The 18,865-nt window shown below is 40.8% G+C and overlaps 1 long non-coding RNA gene across 1 annotated transcript; it reads right to left on the bottom strand.

Annotated features, from left to right (window-relative positions):
* Positions 1 to 1,556: 1,556 nt before the first annotated feature.
* On the bottom strand, positions 1,557 to 3,694 carry LOC147505080 (uncharacterized). Its single transcript, XR_015220534.1, has 3 exons — positions 3,558 to 3,694; positions 3,226 to 3,398; positions 1,557 to 1,613 (listed from the first exon to the last, which is right to left on the bottom strand). It is a non-coding gene; the product is annotated as an uncharacterized LOC147505080 (long non-coding RNA).
* Positions 3,695 to 18,865: the final 15,171 nt, after the last annotated feature.

Genomic DNA, 18,865 nt, shown 5'->3' with positions numbered 1-18,865 from the left:
ACAGTCTTCAAGTCTGGATTTTTGAGTCAGATGAATTGTTCAAACTTCCCAGTATGTTATTTAGAAGCTTCCCCTTATCATCCACAACTAGTCCGACTTCATCCGGAATGAAGGAGAAGGTCTTAGAAGGCTTCTTCCGTCGTCCTCCAATGAGAATCTCTCGGGTTTTATCCACCCAAACCTCAGACGAAAGCTTAGACTTGTTCCTACAAGAATCCACAAGATAGTCACTGTCATCTAACCTACTCTTTTTTCCATTGTCATCCTTGTGCCATGAATCAAGAAGCTGTAGGAGCGAGCTGTCTTCCTCACTCTTCCTGGTCACCCTTTTTCCATCCAATCCATCAATCTCTAACGGGAGACTCTCCATCGGAATTTGAAAACTCATCTGACAAATAAGAATTGTCATCAAAATCTAAATTTTCCTTTCCTTCCTTTGTTTCTGCATTATTCTCTAACCTCATGCAGTTCTTGGGCTTAGAGATAGGCCCAAGTTCCTTCCACTAACTATCAGGATCATTGTCCTTCCACGCACTATCAGAATCCAAGTCACTTGCCTTTTTGGCACCATCATTCTCCCATACACTCTTGGGGATAATAGCTTTTGATGATTTTGCTAAAGATAAAACAAAATTGAACTCTACGGCTATCCCAGGGATTGTTTCCAATAGGCCTGACAGTTTCGGGTAACCAAGCTTCTGATAATCCAAAGTGTACCCATATTTTTCAAGAAACATAGTTTTGAAGCAGCTCATACCGAACCCTGCTGGTTGGTTCTCTAAAGTTTCCAGCACAAGTTTCTGACAATCTGCTAATATCTCACTTTTGGACTTCCCACAAGCAACTTTGTTCCTTTCATTAGAACACACTTTCTGATCCAACGTGCTTTTGTTTCCATTTCCACTCCCATGATTAACGATCTCTGCAAGTTAGAGTTTGACTAATCGATGAAAACAAAGAACTCAATCCATTTGAAATGTGAGGCTTAGATGCAGAGGTTGATGTAGACAAAGGATGAATTAGTGCAAAAGGGAAAGTTCTAGAGATGTTTTCTTCTACCCATTTCTTCTAAGAAATTATTACATCTATTAAGTGATTGAGATCATCAATGGAAAGAGTGTTAAGATGTGGAGCATAGACCTTACGCAATCGGCATTGCAAAAGCCGTTCCCTGTAGAAATCGGATCAATAAGAACTCGATTAAAACTATCTTTGTCGGGGAATGGTGTTCTCAAAGTTTTGCAAAAATGTAGATACTATCAAATAAATATATGGGAGAAGGTGGCGGCGTCTATAAGAGATGTAGGGACATGGCACGGCAAAAGGAATCAATTCTTCACATACAAATTCACATTTAAAACGAAAACATATTAAATTCAGAAATTAAAGTAAACATTGGAAACACTGGAAATCTAATATGCATGAGTGTCACCAACATATTATTTGACAGATCCGGTGGAGTAAAATGTTGTTTTCCTTACACAGCAATAAGCTGCCTCAATATGACACTCACATTGTTCCAGTTTATCGGATCCTGAGAGACTTACATACCTTCAGCCTACTCAAGAATTGTGCTTGCATTGCTCACTCCCTTTTGCCTGGGTTCTATTACCCTAAAACAGAAAAAGTGCTAATTTCAATGCTTACAAAGGCAAACCATAAGCTAAAGGAAAACTAAAAGAAAGCGAAAAAAAGAAAAGAAAAGAAAGACAACTTAAAATGCTACATCAAAGAGGGGACATAACAAAAATGGATAAGAAAATCATTAGTTTGTTCCACATTAGTGTGAGTTGTTGTAAAACACTCTATCGATGTAAGCATTTTATAAATAAGTACGAACGAGTTGGCCTATTCTTTCCTGCTGTTGAAGAACCCTTTATTATATTAAAGTGCTCATGATCGGCCGGTGGTTTCAGTAGCACCATCAATTAAAATGGGGGTAAAAAAATGAACAAAATCTAAGATTTGATCGATGTCGGTTGAAGAATCTGTTGATCTACCGGCATCGAGGAGGAGGCGAAGTCGGGAACAGGAGGTTTTTTCACTTTTGGATGGACAGGAAAGACGGGAGCAAGAAATGCTATAACCAAGTCAGACTTTAACCGCAAATTGACCCTTTCTAAGAAGAAACCAAAACATTAGAAGAGCCCAGTCGTTCTAGCAGCGGCAAGAGATCAATAAAAACCACTGACAGGAATGACCCAGAGAAACAAGATTAGCTTCGGCCTGACTATTCAAGATTCAATTTACTTAGTGAGACAATTGAGGAGCTCAATGATATCTATTATCGACCGACTTTAGTTTCTTTCTTTTGGAGAGCTAATGCTTGAAAGGAAAGTTCATTCTATCACTCAAAAGTGAAAGACTGCTTTGAATTCACGCTAGTGGAATTTGAGAAAGGAAGGAAACTCGTACTTGTGGGGAGAAGGTCCTGCCGCCAGTGTCCCTCGTTTCATTTCATTTGAGGCGCGTCTCCGGTTCGGCTTGACGGTTATCCTCCCAGGTCCCTATTTGTTCAAGGCGGGCGGCGTGAACTCCTCTCAGAAAGGGAGGGACAGAGGGACACCATGCAAGAGAGACAGAGGGCCTGGATCCATTCCAGCATAAGTGAAACTAATTCACACTGTCTCACTGCCACCATTCTATTCCAAATACAGGAGCTTGAATCCCTACGTAATTCGGTAAAGAGGCATTTGTGTTGTACTTATAGTTAAACCAAGCCACATCTGGTGGTAAATGGTTAATGAGAGAGACTAGAAAGCTTCCTGACGCTTCCGGGAAGAAGAATGGTTCTCTTCCAGTGACCAGATTAGATCCAGTATCACTTACCACTTCTTCAGACGTAGTTCTTCTTGATACTTCCAAGAACGACGTAGAGATGTCTATATCCAAGAACCTCCAAGTCCTGAATCTAGAGGGTGCTACTTGGTCATTGTTTCCTGCTTCAAGACCACACCAGCCAACCCATACATTCATTCTATCGAACGCATTAAGAGCAAGACAAGCGGCTATTTAGAGAACAACCAACCAACTACAGTGAATCATCACAAAGAAACAACACAAAGAGAACCTAAATTGCCAAATATCCAACCCTCTAAAAAAAAACCCCTCTTGAATTTAATTCGTAAAAGTTTTTTAATGCCAAGTAAGACTACTAATTGTTAGTATCGTGCTCCAGCTACATGAAATTTACCACAAAAACTTAAAAAGAAAAGTTTGGCTTACCTCTTCCTTGAAAATGGTTAGTGGGTAATTAGGCGACATGGATATCTAGTCAGTCGGAATTACTGGCTGTAACAAACAGACCATTGATATCCACTGACCTCTGTTAAGTGAATCCCCCACAAACATAAGACTCTTGCCTCTCAATTTCTCCTAACATCTCAGTTGCATTCCACCTAAATGACACAAGAAATACTGAACTTCAATCTCATTTTATAGCACCTATTAGGTATCCAGGTAGGCAATATTACATGCGGCCAAAGAACACAAGCAAAAAGCGAGAAAGCAATTTTCTGGTATTTAGCATAAGACTGCTAAACAAATGTAACTAATACCTCTTGAGATTGTAGTCATGAGGTTCCCATCTCCAATTCCAGTACTCTAAATCTGTCCTCCCATGCTTCCAGCATGCTAACTGAACAAAAATATACGGGCAATCCAATTCATTGTAGAGTGGATATGAAGCATTGTCAAATATCCATTTCACACTTCTCTGAAATAAGAAAACCAAACTTCCCAAAATCAAATAAAACACCATTGTCAAATATCCATTACTGGAAAAGTTTGAAGAAACTGATTAAATTGACGACAAACAGAGCTTAAATATTGGAAATTTTAAAGTGGAAATTATAAATTCTAACTAATAGATTTTACATACGTAATTAAAGGAAACACACTTTCAATTTCGAAGTCTAATCGAGAAATTCTTACCAAATGAGAATGAAGATATTTTTTTTAAAAAAAGAAGCAGCACGATCTTGTGAAGTTCGGGTTTGAGAATTATGCCCTAAAGTTAACGAAAGCTACAGAAGTAAATCGCAGGAAGAAAATTGCAACTTGAGCACCAACGGTTTAGAGCAAGTGGAACTTTTTTTTTTTTTGGTTTGATATAACTTCTATCCCCACGTAATTATAATTTGCCGAAATATAAACCACTGTTCGCCAGAAAACCGTGGGATACTCCTTAACTGATTAGTGGAAAATGAATGTGTCGTGGTATAAACTATCAAGATGCCACGATTTTTGTAAATTAGTGGTATAAACTAAGATCCCAAAAATCGGATCAATTTCTACCGTGGTATACAAATATTAGCCACTGTTATTACAAAAACAGTGTTATATAAATTCATACATACCGTGGTATATGTGTCTTTCTGTAGTAGTGGTGCATCTCACTAGCATAAGGAGTTGAACTAATATTTCATCTCTAGAATATCATTTCAGCTCCTAGTTCAATTCTACATCAGCTGGACAAATTGGAGAGCTGTCTGACACCATAGAGTCGCGCGTGAGACATTTTAAGTCTCTCGCGAGACTGTTCTGGAGCATCAGTACTCCAAACTTGGACAGTCTCAATCATTTTGGGACTGGATGTATAATCTACACCTAATTCTTAAGTAGTGATTCTAGAACATTAAATTGTTAATCCGGATTCTCACACGAGCAACATAACTCTCCCCCTGAGAGGGGGGGGGGGGTTTAGCTCATGGTCATTGGATGAATAATTGAACTTGCTGTATAAAATAAATAAGTAAATGCAGAACAGAAATTAAAATTGAAAAGAAATGACTTTTATTAAGAAAGAAGACTTACAATACTGAAGCTGCTGGAAGGAAAATAACGGAATGTAAACTACGTACTGGAATGAAGGCTACAGACTATAAACTAAAACTAACTGACTAATGAGCCAAAGCTAAAGCGTAAAAGCTTAAGAGGAAATATTGAAGAGACCCTCACATATATATAGACCGGTCTCCTCTCATGCAGCCTTTTAATTTCCTTTCGTCTTTTTCTTCATTTTGTTTTTTCTTGTTTGTATTTGGTCCAAAGTTTTGTTTACGAAACAAATCTTTCATTTAATGTTTTGTTCTTTTGTGTTTTGTTTTGTCCCTTTGCCCAATTCAATTCAAACATTGAATTGATACGTGTCTTTTCCTTTTGCAAGGTGGCACAAAATTGTGACCATCACTTGCCACCTGCATATGCTGACTCGTCATGCCTTTTGGGCCCGTAGAGTGGGTCCACGTGGTGTGTCCAGTGGCAGCACCGATTTTGGCATTTTTACAACTCTCTGTCTTTGCGTAGAGTTCGTCGCCCTGGGTTGCTCTGGCAGTTCACTAGCCGAAGTTGGCTTCAGGTTTGGAAGATGTGAGCTTCGGATGTTTGCTGCTTCTTTACATGTGGACCCATTCTGCACTGGTTTTGTTCCTTTGGAAACTTCGGCTCTAGTTAGGCTTTGTTAGGCTTCACTGGGGCTTAGTGGGGAGACTTCAAGAGTTTCAGTATTCCCGTACTTCGATGCATGTTTTATTATCATATTCACGTTAACTGCGGAAACTTGCAAAAGTACAAAAATATAATTATTACATGATTATTAAACACATAATTAACCAAAATGCTATGTCTCTCGGGGTTTAATATTACAGTTTTGGGTGCTTATCACGCCACCCCCAAACAGCACTTTACTTGTCCTCAAGCAAAGAAAAGACATTAAAATAATAAGTGGCCAAAAATGTGTTATCCTAAGCTAGTTGTGAGGGATTAATATTCACATCCAATGAATATCAAGCACGTGTCCAACACAAATATGAATGTAGATCAACCCTCGATCCTCGTCCTCATAGCTCATTTCATAGCGACTCAACTAGGTCAATCGATCTGACTAATCTATAGTCAACCGACCTGGAAGTCTTCGTCACACGAGCTCGCTTCATAGTAACTTGCTACGCACGAACGACTTCTCATGGTAGCGATCTCCCAGACTCTCACTCATCTCAACGGTCGGTAACGTATGTCTTTATTACTACCATCAAGACCGGAGCTTCAGGCACGCTTCACAATAACTCGCCATCATATCTCAAGAGTGACCTGAAGACCTGGATTTGACCTGACGCGCGAGAGCAGGAGGCGCAACCCCTTGCCTATATAAAGAGGATGAAGAACTACATCTGACCTGATTCAAGTTCCCCCGGAGAGGAACTTGATCGTGTAAACGATTAGATCCATACGAACTTGGTCAAACCTAATCAATCATTCTATCTCCTCCAAATTACCCACACCTATAAGGTTAGACGAAATATAACCTTTACATTGGCACCGTCTGTGGATCGAATTTCTTGGAAATTCATCTACTCAAAATTTACATTACTTCCAACCATCTTCTTAGAATCGCAAATTTTTCAAGCGAAGCATGGAAAGCCTCCAAGAACAACTGAAGATTATGGCTACCCAGATGGAAGCCATGAACGGTAGCATCATCCATCTTCGACAGGAAAATGCCGCTCTCAAACCCAGGTCGAGTCCCAGAACCTAAACGGTGTCACCGTTGAAGACATGATCAACGAGGTCAACCAGCAGATCAACAACCTCTCCCAGCGGATCAAATAGAACACTGGGAAGAAGAACGCCACCTAGGTCGTCCATAAAATGCTTTGAAGGCGTGCCGGGCATCACCTTTCACACTCGAGGTACCCACCTACAATGTTGCTTATTCCCAGCAAGTTTAAAGGATGGAGCTCTCGACTGGTTCTACTCGCTAGGACCAAACTCAATCGGCAACCTTGAAAGCTCAGCGACCCGTTAAGCCCGGCTAAATGCGTCCACAACGGGCGTAAGGCGATCGACCTCAATTCACTCTTCCAATTGTCTCAAAAGAATGACTAACCAATTTGCACCTTCACGGGACGTTTTAAAGGCGATATCGTCCATGGAGAGCGCCTCAAGGAGTCTTTTCGCCACGGTGGCCTTCTCGATGCAATCGGGGAAAAACAACGTCATCGGTCACTCATGAAAGAGCACCCTGAAACACTAGCCGAACTGTATACACACGTGGAGAAGTACATCAAGCTTGTTGAAGGAATTGAAAAAGAAAGGCTAAAGGTAGCAGGCGAGGTTGCTGCGAACTCAGATAACGCACCATCTTCCAACAAGTGAACGGCAACAGGATCAGCAGACCAGCACTCGAAACCAAACCAAAAGAGAGTTCGTTGTGCTTACAAGATCTCCAAGTTACATACTGGAGAAAATAAAAAAACACGGCCTATTACCAACCTGAGGTAAAGCGACCATAAGACAAACCAGGGAAGCCGTACTGCGCTTTCCATAAAGCAAAGTGCCATGAGACCAACGAATGCATGCTGGGGGCTAAAATACTACCTTCAAGACCTCATCGAGGCAGGGCATATCAAACAATATACTGATATACCCGATGGCGACCTGTGTCACAAATTCATGGCTCACAGAGAGCGAAGCCGAACTCCACCACGCCCGAGCAGCACAGCTCGTTCTCATGCAAGAGGACGTTCAAATGAGCGATCGCGTCACAAGCATTGCCAACACTCCTCTGACAGAGACACCAACAGAACCATCAACATGATCACCTTCCAAGACGACTCGGTCACGTCCTCCAGAGAGGAAAGGAGACAAGTAGAGCCATCTGAGAAGTCTACCAATTCTCCGCTTTGCTGCCCCCATCCCATGCACAAATAGCGCATCTCGGGGAGACATCACATTCACTGAAGCCGACCTCAACAAGGTGTGCCTCCCACATAATGATGCCTTGGTAGTCCACATCAAAATCATTGGCCCGGGTCATCAAGCGTGTCTTGATCAATCCAGGCGATTTCATCGCGATATCCTATTCTATCGAACTTTGAAGAAGATGAACTTGCCCATTTCGGTTATGAGGTCGATCCAATAGCCTCCCTCTATGGTTTCAACGGATCACGAGCTGATCCAATAGGTGACATCATTCTACCTGTCTCGGTGAGATCACAAGAAGATAAAGTCAGCATCAACACATACTTCAATGTTTTGGATGTCAACTCATCCTATACTACTATACTAGGACACCGTTAGATCCACAAGATGCAAGCAGTCCCATCAACACTTCATCAAGTGTTGCGTTTCCCCGACCCCAGAGGCATAATGGAGCTCTGCAGCAACCAGCTCAACGCTCAAAACTGTAATCAGATCCACTTAGTTCGCAAGCTCGTTGGGGCTTCACTCAAAAACAAAGGCGAGATCGCCAAAACCAAGCTGGCAGAAGACTTCATCTCTGAGGTCAAGACCTTGACTAATACCCCCCGCAGCGACCTCACTAAATAGAACACTGGGGGCTCGGTAAAAAACGTCCCTCCCGAAGTCCAGACCCCAGAGGTCGCCCCACCCCTTCAAGTGAAAGAGACACCGTAAGAGACCAAGACCCCAGAGGTCGCTCAGCCCACTGAAACCGCTACTCAGACCGAGATGAAGAAAAAAGTCAACCTAGGAATTGAGGACGACCCCAAGTTCGTTTATGTAGGAGCTAACCTTGATCCTACTCTCAAGGCACAACTTGTAAGCTTTTTATCATTAAATAAAGATCTTTTTGCTTGGTTGTATATCGATGTGCCTGGAATTGATCCCAATATTGCATGCCATAAGTTAAATGTTAACCCTAATGCTAAGCTAGTTCGCTAACGACCTAGAAACTATCTCTTAGGTTCAAAAAAGCAATAAACAACGAGATTGGCAATCTCAAAAAGTAGGCTTCATTAGAGAGGTGGAATACCCGAATGGATTGCTAACATAGTAGCGATCCCAATAAAGAAACATCCTGATTAAGCCTATGTGTCGACTTCACCAATGTCAACCAAAAAACCCCTAAAGATGGCTTCTCCTTACCAAGAATCGACCAACTCATGGACTAAAATGCTGGCCACAAACTCATGTCATTCATGGACGCCTACAGTGGCTATAACCAGATTCCACTGGCAGAAGAAGACTAAGAGAAAACATCGGTCTAAAGAACGCTAGAGCGACCTACCAACGATTGGTCACCAAAATGTTCTAGGACATGTTAGGAGACACCATAGAAGTTTATATAGACGACATGGTTGTAAAAAGCAAGAAACCTGGAGATCACTTAGATAATCTCGAACAAGCTTTCTCCAGACTCAGGCGAACTCAGATAAAGCTCAACCCAGAGAAATGCCTCTTTGGAGTGTCCTCTGGGAAATTTATGGGTATCAAGTATCTCAATGAGGGATAGAAGCGAACCCAGATCAGATTCGAGCATTCTTGGATATGCCCGACCTAAAAACAAAGCAGGAAATACAGAAATTGTCAGGAATGGTGGCGCCCTAAACCCGATTCATATCGAGTATCGGACAAATTACCGACCTTTCCTACAAATTCTCAAGAAAGGTGAACAATTCTCATGGAATGACCAATGCCACCAAGTGTTCTCTACTACTCGAGGACTATTTGACAACACTACGGGTGATGGCAAAATCGATTGATAGCAAAATCTTTACCTAACCTAGTTGTTTCGACTTAGTTATCGATTCGGTTCTCTTCAAAGAGGAAATCGCGAACGCAGAGAAATTGATCTACTTCACTAATAAGACATTGTTGCCACCGAAAAAAGAACTACTCCCACATTGAAAAGGCGATCTTGGCACTACTTTATTCAAAGAAGAAAGTTCAGTCCTTACTTCCAAGCACACCAAATCAAAGTGCTCACCGACTTGGCACTAAAGAAAATATTTCTTAAAGCTAACAAGACAACTCGCATGGCAATATAGGCAGAAGAACTCGGTGAACACCACATTGAATTCACCCCAAGAACCTCTCAGAAGGGTCAGGTCATTGCTGATTTCTTAACAGATTTCCCAGTTGACGACCTGAATTGGGAACCATAAGACAACGCCCCGACTTCTAAACAACTAGACCCGTCGGTTTGGTCACTATTCGTGGATGGAGCTAGCAATCCAGGGGGCAGTAGAGTCGGAGTAGTCCTAGTGTCACCAGATGGCTCTATGGTGGACAAGTCAATTTGCATCGATTACACAACCTCCAACAATGAAGCAGAGTACGAAGCCCTGATCATGGGACTCCGTATGGCGTTAAAACTTGATGTGCAGGAGGTCAAGGTTTTTAGCGATTCACAACTCGTAGTTCGCCAGGTCGCCTATGAGTATACCACCAATGAAGGTAACCTTTCTAAGTACCTTCAAGTTGTAGATCAATTATTACCGTCTTTCAAATGAGTCACCATACAACATTTCCTACGGGAAAAGAATCGCCATGCTGACAGCTTGGCTTACCTCGCGACCTAAACACCGAACTGTGACCCTAGGAAACTACTAATCGAAGAAGTTGACAGGCTTGCTTACCAAAAGGAGCACATTCTAGAAGTTATCGACCTATGCCCACTCTCTGACACTTAGATGAGTCAAACATGGATGCAACCTATCATAGATTATATCCAGCTCTGCAAGGCACCAATAGATCACACAAAGGCTAGACAAGTTCAATATTAGTTAGGTCACTACTACCTCGTAAACAACAAACTTTTTAGAAAATATGCTGGAGGACCCCATCTGAGGTGCATATGCCCAGAATAGGGTCAGGCAATTTTCACAGAAATCCACGAGGGAGAATGTGGAAACCACGCAGGAGGTTGCTCTTTGGCTCACAAAGCGATCTTACAAGGATACTTCTAGCCACGAATGCATATCGATGCCAAAAAATATATCCTCAAACACATTAAGTTCCAAACACTTAGCCACAACATCATTCAACCAGCTCGTGAACTGATCAACATTGCTAGCTCTTGGCCATTTCACATGTGGGGCTTGGACATCATGGGTCCATTCATTCCACAGAAAAGCACAGGCTTTCAGTTCATCCTTGCTGTAATAGACTACTTCACCAAATGGGTGGAAGCAATTCCCTTGGCTCATGTCAAAGAGTCTAATGTCAGAAACTTCATTTGGATCAACATCATTACCAGACTTGGCCTCCCCTACACATTGGTAATGGACAATGACTCTCAGTTCAAAGGAAAAACAGTCAGAATTTTTGGCCAAATGGAAGATTGTTCACGCATTCTCTACTCCCCAGTACGCTAAGAGCAATGGTCAAGCGGAAGCTAGTAACAAAGCAATTCTGGAAAACTTCATTTGGATCAACATCATTACCAGATTTGGCCTCCCCCACACATTGGCAATGGACAATGGCTCTCAGTTCAAAGGAAAAACTGTCAAAGAATTTTTGGCCAAATGGAAGATCGTTCACGCATTCTCCACTCCCCAATACGCTAAGAGCAATGGTCAAGCGGAAGCTAGTAACAAAGCAATTCTGGAAAACTTGAAAAAGAAGATCGAAAAGAACAAAAGTCAGTGGCCAATGCAGCTAGAAAACATCCTATGGGTTCATAGAACGACATCTCGTTCTAGTACAGGCGAGTCACCATTCTCACTATGCTACGACACTGAAGCCGTCATCCTTATTGGGCTGACAATTACAATGACTCGATCGGAGATCATCGAATCTAGACAGAACGACCCCATTCTTGCTCGTGAGGTCGACTTACTTGAAGAGCGATGCGACCTAGCAGCCATTCGAGTGGCATCCTACCAACAAACTCTGAGGAAGACATACAACAAGTGAGTTAACCCTCGTAGTTTCCAACCAGGCTACCTAGTCTTGAAAAAAACTAAGGATAACTTCGAAACCGGCACCAACTTGGGATGACCCTTATATAGTGGAGCGAGTCATTGGCAATGGAGCATATTGGATCAAAACCCGGGATGGGCGAGGCACTTCCGTCCTTAGAATACTTTCTTGTTAAAGAAATTTTATCGATAAAAACTCCATTTCCATGAATTCTTTCTCTTAGCATTATCCATATAGTTTTATTCAGCATCAATGAACTGTAATATCCCAATGATGTCAAGTCTATGAACTAAAACACTCTACAGAGCTTAAACGTTCTCCTCATTAAAACACTCACTAGAGCTCAGGGCTACATAACTCACATGCTACTTAGCCTTAACACTTCTCGCTAGTTGGAGACCAATATTTCTAGGGTCAACTAAGTGCAGAACGCTCTCTAAGAGCAAAACATTCAAACAAACTCAAACACTCTCTGATAAGAGCCCAAAATTGTAGTTTTAACCCCTTAATAATCATACTTTTAGACCAATTATGTGAATAATAAGTAAGAGTTAATACTGATTACGTGTTTTTATGCATTCCAGGATTCAAAGTCCATTATGTGCAGAAATGTGCCACTTTAGCGAGATAAAGGAGCAATGGTTGGTTGCTAAGGAGTTCTGTGATTAAAGGCCAAGATTCAAGAAGACAAAGCCTTTCTAAAGCCCGGTCAAAGCTGAAAAGTCAAAAGTCGACGCGGCGAAACTTGACACACAAAGTCAGTGGAATTTCTGAAGACCATATCTTTGGACTCAGACCTCGGAATTGGGCCTACCTTATGTCAAAACGACCGGTTCGGAAAGAGTTTTCCAATGGTCCAAGCCTTGACCCAATCAGAGGAGCAGAAGTGGACGAAACATCTGTCGAAGCCAACTGCAGCTGAAGAGCCCATTTTGGACTAAAGAAATTGGGTTTTGGGCCTGATTCTCTGGCCCAAAACATGGCTCCAAGCCCATGCACGATTTTTGGATCTGAAAGTATAAAAAAAAAGCTTAGCTCTTTGTTAATGGTAGATAGTTAGACCTAGATTAGAATTAGATTAGTTAGCCTCCATTAATGAGTTTTAGAACTTAGTTTTAGAATTTCATTTCTTGTTTTAGATTAATTTCTTGAATCATTGAATATCATTCATTAGATAAATAAAATAGTTATTATTCTTGTCATTTCAATTTTTGTTATTTCAATCTATTAGATCTAGTTTTAATTATTGTTGGTTACCATTTCTTAGTTGTTAATTAGATTTTAATTATTGTTTAATTTAGATTAGTAAATTTCGAATATCGATATTATGTTTAGTTTAGATTCATATGGAAATGATTGCGGAATGATTCTCGGCTAAACCTCCATTAGAGGGGGTTGAAAAGCCTTGATGAAAGCTTGATTCCGATTATCGTAGAGTCGTAAGTAATTTCTATTCCACTCTAGAAGCGATTAATTAGCCATGAGAATGGGTTTAATCGTTCACATGCTAGTTATGAATTGGTAGAAATGTCATGTGTAATTAGGGATTAGGAAGAACCAATTGTTAGCGTAGCGATTCAATTCGGATTCTGACGATTCGTGGATTAGTGAGTTAAGTTGAGTTAAGGTGGAATCAATCCCCACAATTCCTTATTATAGAATCAACGTAGTATTTCCGTAGTTGAATCAATTATAGTTTGTATGTTGTGGGTAGTTGCATCGTAGTATAATTCCCCCTCGTAAAACTCTCATTAGACTTAAGACCGATTAGTTAACTATGAAATCATTCCATGCTAGAGAACTAGGAGTGGAACGAATTTGTTACTCCACTCAATTTCGATAGAATTGAGAGTGGAAAACTTGATAAATATAGACTCGTATTAAGTTTTAGTTTACTTACGTTTTGAGTTTCATCATTCATTTCGTAGGTAAACTATCATTTTTATGTTTTATCAAATGGCGTCGCTACCATCTTAGTTTCACTTTAGCATTGTTTTCATAGTATAGTTAGTCATTTTTAAGTCCCATTAATCCCACCCACCCTTGTTTGATTCATACTGTGGTTGTCCGTTTCAGCATTGAAAAGTTTCGCGAAAAATTACAACGAAGCGACTCGACTTCAAAAGGAAGCTTACAGGCCCAAACACACGGAACCTTTAAGACCATAAAAAACACTTGTAACTTGAAGTTACCGAGGGCTGACAGCGCCCAAAGCGAAACACACCAGCACTAAAGCTAAAATTTTCAGTTCAACAAGTTTGTTTTGAACCCGATTTTTAAGTTTTTTGGTGTTCTAACTTGTTATATACAACAACAATAAACAAGGCGCTATTCATAAAGCGAAACAAGGCCTTGTCAGGTATTCCTTTCTTCCATACCTCGCATCTCGGTTAGAGGTTTATACTATTATATCAAGATTGTTTGGAGTGTTGTCGGTTTAGACTTAGACTTGCATGAGATTAAGGTGCAGTGGGAGAAAAACACGAGCGTAATTAACCGTCAACGTCAACAAACAAATTTATCGAGTATACCAATCACTACACCTCTAGCTACTTTCCCCACCAACCACACCACATAATGGCTGAAGAAAGAGACTCCTCTCTCCGACTTTTACAAAGCCTTGGCGATAGCCCTAAATCTTGCATCGTTCTAGTAGACCCGATTGGGGTTTTGAATTCCCCAAACATATTTAATTTGTTACCCGTTTTCCATGGTTTAGACCATGAAAAACCTTACCAACACACGTCGTAGGATTGAACAAGTCCTTACAACATTCCACCATCCTATGGTTGGTGCGGAACAAATTAAATTAAAGGTTATTTCCTTTCACCTTAGGCTGATAAAGGTGGCGTCTTGGTTAACTGCGCCCAGCCCTAATTCAATGGACTCGTGGGCCAAACTTGTTCAGCGGTTTATGGAACATTTTACCCACCCTAAAGACAGATGAAATGCTCTCCAAGATTCACTTCTTCGGCCAGAATCCTCATGAATCATTTTTGAGAGGCTTGGAATCGTTTCACCGATCTCCTTATAAAGTGTCCACACCATCACCTAGCAAAAGACCGTTAGTTCGTGCCTTTTCAAAGGACTTCTACACCACCACCATAAAGAAGTCCTAGACATAATGAATGGGGTAGTTTCCTAAGTAAAGGAGCCTCGGAGGCATATAAATTTTGGAAGATCGGACTAAAAGCGTAATAATAATGGGGGTAGTGGCGATTACTCCGCTCAGCTAGTTCTTCTTCAACAGCAGATTAAAGCTACCGGTATGTTTGATGTTAAATCAGATCCCGAGCTTAAAACTCTAATTGAATCCCTCACAAAAAGGTAGAGGCCATTTACGTACAACAAAAGCATATCCCGTCATGAATGTAAATTCAAATCCATGTAGTTTACTGTTGGAGTCCCCGAGCATCCCGACTCCCCGTCCTATACTATGAACATTCTTGTTCCATTAATAGTGGACCTAACAGCCCTTGGAGACAAAATCCCAACCGGTTGGAGAAATAACCAACAAGTCACACCTGCGAGGTACAATAATCAATATGTTAGGCCAGCGCACGGTTATAACCAAACTCCACCACAACAAGGGACAAGGATCAAGGTAATTATAATAATTATAACAACCAAAGCGCCAACCTCGACAAGGTCAAGCACAAGGTCAATGTAGTTATAATAATTATAATGCTAATAGAGGTATCGTTCGGTAAATAATAACTATCACAATCCGCCCATAAATAATCAACACGAGATAGTTCGAGTCCACACCACCCGTGACTACTACACCCACACAACCGGATCGTCTTGACACCTTCATACAAGTGAGCCAACAACTTTTCCAAACCATGGCTCAATCTAACCAACACATTCTACAATCCGTTAATAATTTAAACCCGATAGTTAGCCCAAGAAAAGCCCAACCAAAAGGCGTGTTTCGGGCCAAGCGATACCCAACCCTAGAACAGCAAACCACAGCGCTTTGAGGTAAAAGCGGTAATACTAGTATGCGAAACTACAACCGTAGATGAGCTAAATGCCATCACCACTCTCCGTTCTGGAAGAGTGGTTGATAACAAAAGTAACTATACCTATAGTTACCCCATCATTACTCCACACGGATATCGAACTAGATGCGAAATAGAAACTGAAAGAACCTACCAATCGTAGAGGTACCGGTTAAAACCACAACCTAAGAAGCGAAAGCCAAGGTTACACATCAAATCGAGCCATCGCTAAATATAGAAGCGAAACCACCATTCCCTCGAGAATTAGCCATGCTAACAAGGGATACTAACTTTGAGGAGATTAGGAGCGTTTTCAAAAATCTATTGATAAACCTTCCTTTTCTCGAAGCTATAAAAACTACCTAACCAGCTAAGTTTCTTAAGGAGTTGTGCACTACTAGGCATAAGACCAACATACCTAAAGGCGCCTTTCTAACTGAGCGGTTCCCAACTTTATCGAAAATAATGGAATTGTTAAGTACAAGGACCACTGGTAGATCCCTCTTGTACAATGCACCTTAGGAGATTCTCACCTGGCGACCGGCTACTAGACACGGGGGCTAGTGTTAACCTACTCCCATTTTATTTGTATAAACAAATAGGTCTAGAGGAGATGCAACCTACTAAAATGACATTGCAATTAGGCGTCGGTCTATTAAGTATCCTAAGGGTGTGGTTGAAAGCGTCTTTGGTTAAAGTCTAAAATTTTTTACTACCCGGCCGACCGTTATCCTCGACCACGAAGTCACTAACGACTCTGTACCTATCATTTTAGGGCGTCCTTCTTGGCTCTGCCAGCGGCTCATAAAGCTGCCGCGATGGTTAGATGTCCTTGTCCTATGGCCATCTTTACGTTTGAGATAAATGTATTCAAAATGAGGACCACGGTATCGATTCATCTACAAATGGAGAGGTTAGCATGATCGAGAGCTTAGCTCAAGATTACCGAAAACATGTTTCGGAGAAACAGATTAACAAATTCCTTTCCCGGAAATCCGGCGTTAACAATGACTCCACGGTAGTAGACAAAATCGAAGAAGAATTCACGCAACTCTTTTGCACGGCTTTTTACCACTTTAGGAGTCCCCCTTGCCAACAACCATTCATCTCTTGATGCTTATGATGGAAGATGAATTTTTCAATCTCTATCCCAATGATCCTTTTGACCCACCTATTGAGGAATGTCTTGCGTATATCAAGATTTACGATGATATGGACTTGAGAGCTCTAGGCTGAGAATCATTCACCTTCCATCACCAATATTCCCCACCCTCCACCTTTTCAAAGCGAACCTCGAGTTTGCACTTTCGATCCTTTAGTTTCTCTCATGCTTCATGATTTTTTAAATCCACCTAGTAAACAAATACTTTCCAAGGATAAACCATTTGACACCTTCATTTTCAGACTTGAGACAGTCCATAACTACACCATGAATGAGTTTTGTGCTAAACCCACATCCTCATTTTTTCCATGCTTTCCATCTAAAACTTATCCCAATCCACCATATCTTCCCATGACCATTCACTTTTCCACACTTGTTCACTAGGATACCTACCGTTCAAAGATGAAACATAAGGTGCATGATCGGTTATGTTATAGGTCTATCCGACTTCGCTTTCATTCCACTAGGCTGCGTCGTAGGAAATCTTGGAGCTTGATTGTGTTTGGATATGTTTTCTGTGATATTTATTTATAAAGCGATCCACAACTATTTAGGTTGTTGATATATGATAAAGCTGCATATTCATACATATGTTTAGATAAAGTCTCGAGTATCGACTATAAACCACTCAATTTTGTGTTTGGTGCATTTCCTTTCATTTCCATATATTGGTGAATGCACCATTCAGGTAACGGGACCTCCCGGATGGAGTGTGTGGTTGTAAGTACGGATCCTAAGTCCACGTTCCACATAATTCCGCGTTTTCCACTCTTGCATGTTTTCTTGGTTTTGAGTCATGTTTCTCTATGGTGTGAATTATGTCTTTCTTGCTTATTGTTTTCCTTTATATTAAACCTAATTCATAAAAAGTTAAAAAGTTAAAAGCTATAAAAATAGTAATCTAGCAAGTCTCGGGGAATCGACTTTAAAACACCCGTTTTAAAACAAATTTTTACAAACTGTTTTTCAAAAATTTGTTTGGGGGTAAGTGTTAGTTTTCCATTCTTGATCACTCAAATTCCTATTCTTACCCCCACCTCGCTCCCTTGAAGAGTAGCTAGATTTCTTCTTGTTTGTTGTTTTGATGTTGTTTTTATATTTAGTAGATAGGATGTTCGTTGTTAAATTTAAGTAGTTAATTTTGACTTTTTGTAGTGAAATGTTGTTTGAATGACAATATTAATATAATGTGGTTATTTTCATTGTCGTGGTTGTTTAATGTTGATCCCATTTTCCCAAATTGTTTGGGGGTGGTATTATGTAGTCAACATGATTTTTATAAGACCTCCTTTTTTAGAAGTTATTTGGTCGAGGGGTGAGAATATTGCGAATAGGCATATCTATGAATAAATATCATGGTAGGATGAAATCTCGATAAAATAGGTAGGTTCTATCCTAAATTCAACCTAAAAGATATTAGGGTTGTTTTAGAATCAAGAATATGAGTTGTTTCCGTTTTGGTTAAATTTTAGTATTTCGGAAATTGCGGAAAAAGCTTTTTGGCAACTTCGATTCGTTTTAGCAACTTAAAACCTATATAAACTTCATTCATTCTACACTCACAACCCACACTACACCCTAACTTCCATCACTCACCTTTCACTCCCCCGTTTCCGTTGTTCATCTCAATTTTCAACCATCATCGGCACCTCGGGGCCCGACGGCCTAAGTAGAAGCGCTGCTACACATTTTCTGAAATTTAGCACTGCGCCCAAGTTGAACCAAGGCGCCTGGTGCCAAAACACTGTAAGTCAAAAAAAAAAAAAAAAAGCCCCCACGAAAGCTGCCACGACTTCCGTAGACCCGAAAATTTCCGGTTTTACGGATTGTTCCCGGTCATTTCGAATTTGTTCTAGGCGTAGTTTGAGATGACATCTCCTATAATAATACCAGAACAGTCTTTCAAAGATTTGTTCCAAAAGCACTACTTATGGTGCTTGGTCTCATGAAGGTGATCACACATGTAGGTTTGGGAACCGCTTATGGTTCTTGCTAGCATTTGTTCTTGGGTGGCCATGCCATGAAATACAAGACC

The sequence above is a fragment of the Coptis chinensis genome, chromosome 4 (genome assembly GCF_015680905.1).
Source record: "Coptis chinensis isolate HL-2020 chromosome 4, ASM1568090v1, whole genome shotgun sequence".
Classification (NCBI taxonomy): domain Eukaryota; kingdom Viridiplantae; phylum Streptophyta; class Magnoliopsida; order Ranunculales; family Ranunculaceae; genus Coptis; species Coptis chinensis.
This window is presented reverse-complemented; position numbering and strand designations above follow the sequence as displayed.